This window comes from Eptatretus burgeri, chromosome 6 (genome assembly GCF_056783735.1).
Source record: "Eptatretus burgeri isolate ZD-2024b chromosome 6, Ebu_testis_v1, whole genome shotgun sequence".
NCBI lineage: Eukaryota > Metazoa > Chordata > Myxini > Myxiniformes > Myxinidae > Eptatretus > Eptatretus burgeri.
The window spans coordinates 59,124,621-59,128,735 of record NC_140966.1 but is presented as its reverse complement, the minus strand read 5'-3'; the positions used below and the strand labels follow the sequence as shown (position 1 = coordinate 59,128,735).

Sequence of the window (4,115 nt, the reverse complement as noted above, 5' to 3'; positions counted from 1 at the left end):
CGTCTACAAACGGCAGTTTATGTCGAGGAAGAACTTCATTTCAATTCACCCCTATATTTTGAACACGGATAGGTAAAGGAACCTGTAGTTTCGCACTACTTTGGCTCTGAATTAGTCCCGATCACACATGTGCAGAGAGGAGTGAGATAATTTTTTTACTCTGACCACCTGTCAGACAGTGAAACAAAATTGGAAATCATTCCAAACAGGAAACCTACTGTGTTTGATGATGTCATAAAGGGCACAAATAACAGGCACGAAGAACTAATGTCACGTGTTAACCCTGAATACGTAACCATCCCGCAGTAATATCTGGATAACATGGGATCTTGCGGAACACCCCTCCACCCCCCAGAAGGAAAAAATAATTCTCGAAAAAGGAATAATTCAATCATTTTATTGCAATAACATTAAGTTCACATCAAATTGAAACCCTTTGCAATATTTTAAGACTAAATATAGATTAATGTCCTATTAAAGGGGACCCCAAATGTAATTTTTTTTAAACCTGAAAACCATTTAGAATCATTAATCACAGTCTAAGTTGAAGGGAAGAAAAATTCGAATTTTTTTTTTGCAAATCACAAAGTATCCAAAAAATCCCTCGAGTGTCGATTTCTAATTTCGTGAGTGACGTCACACCTTGACGTCATATTGATCCGTATGGTGGCTTTACCTCGAGAAACTGTATTTTGAGCTTGGATTCAGATACCGATTCCACCGTCATGAGCAACTCTGATGGTTCTCAGAATTTTGTAACTGATTCGTGGGATTTTGGAGGAATGGTTGGAGACAAAAGTAGTAATGGAAATGCTTTCTGGGGAATTGTGAAGCCGTATGTATCATTTTGTACCTTGTGCGAACGATTCAGAGAAAGAAGGTGGAGGTGGTAGTGAAGAAGAAAATGCTGGTCACATGATCACTTCAGCTCTGTGAGGTTGGATTTTCTGTTAAATATAGGTTTATAAGGGAATATCCGTTTATATTATTACTCGAGCAGAAATCATTGCCCAACACATGACACCGCGGATAAAATGGGTGATGAATGCATTGTCCCACTGTCGCAAGCTGACGAGGTGTCTTGTATGTTGTGGATCGTCCCCTTTCAGACTTTCTCCGGACACCATTTGTGTCTGGAAGGTGGTGATGTCCCTCCCCGGTGGATGGAGGATTGTAGAGGAGGAGGGTAGAGGGGGAGAAGGGGCATGGGATTGTAGTGGGTATTGGAGGGGGTGGTGTGGAATGGTGGTGGGTTTTCTGCAGGATTATGGTGGCTGTTGGGGAGTGATTGCGGTGGGGGGGGGGGTATTGTGGGGGAATGGTTGAGGGTGAGACCCTGAAAGTTTTAGCATCCTTGGTCAAATCATCTCAGATGAGTAGATACAGTACATACAAACACACATACACACAGTGCCTAAAGAAAGTACACCCCCTTTCAAAATTTTCACCTTTTGTTACCTTATAGCCTGGAATTAAATTAAATTAATTCAGACTTTTACCACCTATATTATACATTGTAACCCACAACTCCGAAGTGAAAAGCAAATTCTACAAATTTAAGGAAATTAAAAATACAAAACTCAAATATCTTGGTTCGATAAGTGTCCACCCCAACCCCCCCAATCATAATAGCAATTGTAAATAGCTCAGGTGTAACCAATCACCTTCAAAATCACACACCAAGTTAATTGTTCTCCACCTGTGTTAAATTGTAGTGATTTTGATTATTTCAGAATAAAATCAGCTGTTCCTGTAGGTTTCCTCTGCTTGGTAGTGCATTTCACAGCAAAGACTCAACCATGAAAAACTAAGGAGCTTTCAAAAGACTTCCGGGATAAAGTTATGGAAAGGCACAGATCAGTGGATGGGTATTAAAATATTTCAAAGGCTTTGAATATCCCTCAGAGCACAGTCAAGATAATCATTAAGAAGTGGAAGGTGTATGGTACCACCAACACCCTGCATAGATGAGGCCATCCCTCCAAACTGGATAACCAAGCAAAGAGACTGATCAGAGAGCTCACCAAGAGGCAAATGGCAACTTTGAAAGTGCTACATGCCTTTTTGGCAAAGACTGGTCACTGTCTGCATGTGACAATAATACGCCAAGCACTCCACAAGTCTGGCCTGGTACGGTAGGGTCGCAAGAAGGAAATTGTTACTCAAAAAAGCCCACCTTGAGTCCCATTTGAGGTGTGCAAAAAACCACTCTGGAGATTCTGAAGCTAAGTGGGAAAAGGTTCTGTGGTCTGGGGAAACCAAGATGGAACTTTTTGGCCAAAATATAAAATGTGATGTTTGGCACAAACACAGCACATCACCCAAAGAACACGATTCCTACTGTGAAGCACGGTGGTGGCAGCATCATGTATATGGAGATATATCTCAATAGCAGGGACTGGGGCACTTGTCAGGATGGAAGGGAAAATGGATGGAGCAAAACACAGAAAAATCCAAGAGGAAAACCTGCTTCCCTCTGCAGGAAAGCTGAAATTTGGACGGAAGTTCACCTTTCAGCATGACACCGACACGAAGCACACAGCCAAAGCTACACCGGAGTCAGGTCAAGTATGGGAGCATGTGCCAGAACAGCGCGTCGTGGCTAACGAACTGGAGTGGCTCCAGAACTCCAGAACTGGAGTGGCTAAGGAACAACAAGATAAGTGTCCTTGAGTCAGGGCCATGACCCAAAAGCAATCGAAAATCTGTGGCAGGACTTGAAGATTGCTGTCCATCAACGCTCCTCATGCAACTTGACTGAGCTTGATCAGTTTTGTACAGAATAATGGGCAAATATTGCTCAATCATGGTGTTTAAAGTTGGTGGAGACCTATCACAACAGACACACAGCTGTAATTGCTGTCAAAGGTGCTTCCACCAAGTATTAACTCAGGGGGGTGGACACTTATCCAACCAAGGTATTCTAGTTTTGTATTTTTGAATTAATTTTTTTGAAATTAGTAGAATTTGTTTTTCACTTGGCAGTTGTGGGTTACGATATGTAAATAAAGGTGGAAAAAACTTCTATTTAATGCAATTTAATTTGAGGCTATAAGGCAACAAAATGTGAAAATTTTGAAAAGGGGAGTGGACTTTTTATAGGCACTGTACATGTGATTTTTTTTACAACCATATTTTTTTTTCATCATGATCTGAGCCTGGTGTTGGCGTAGTGGTTAGGGCAGCGGCTTGGGATCCAAGAGGTCCTGAGTTCAAGCCCCGTTGAGCCAATGAATTAATACACCAGGGGGTTGACTCAGCCTGTCATCCTTCTGAGGTCGGCGAAATGAGTACCAGTAATACTGGGCCAGTGTATACCCTGGTTAAAAAATAGGTGTACCATATCCCTGTATCGTAAGAGGCGACCAGGGTTGCGTCACGAAGGGCATCCGGCATAAAAAACATGTGCCAAATCACGATGCGGATCATACGGATGATCCGCTGTGGCGACCCCTAACGGGAGCAGCCAAAAGAAGAAGAAGATTTTTCATCATGATCTGAAGCTCATAGTTGGACCTGTCCATAAATCACATGCAGGACAATGGCACTCGTAGGTATCTGTGTACTGCAATGTGAATTGCAGTGACATTAGTAAACAAGGGGCAAGTGCATATATAGGAGATGAATCTGGGTTCCCTGCATCACGATAGTGAAGGCTTCCAATGGGAATACCAGAACGGCACTCGGTAGAGCGCACACCTCCACCAGGCTGAACAATTTACATTTTGTATCCCACTGATAGGCCGGATATGCATCTGGAGCTGAACCAAAATCGAATCGGCTTGTTCTTGTCACCGATCCAACTCATCCATCAAGTTTTGTCATAACTGCTCCACAACTTTTGGATGTATCGTGTTATATTTCGTTTTTGGCCCTGTCTCTCAATGGTGTAGAATCACTTTAAAAATTCTCGTATCCAGATGTTCAGCTATGTGGAATCAATTGGTCCTTGTCACACACCCAACGTGTCCACCACGTATCGTCCGAATCCGTCCATAACTTTTTGAGATATCCTGCTTAGACAGACAGACAGCCGGGGTTTGAAAACATAACCTCCGTCCACCTTCGGTGGCGGAGGTTACAAAGAGGCCAGCTGAATTGCCAATGAAAAGTGA

The 4,115-nt window shown here is 42.7% G+C and overlaps 1 protein-coding gene across 1 annotated transcript in view; it reads left to right on the top strand.

Annotated features, from left to right (window-relative positions):
* TIMM29 (translocase of inner mitochondrial membrane 29) overlaps positions 1-4,115 on the top strand; it is a 103,794-nt gene that overhangs the window by 52,004 nt on the left and 47,675 nt on the right. The gene's annotated exons all lie outside the window — the stretch shown is intronic.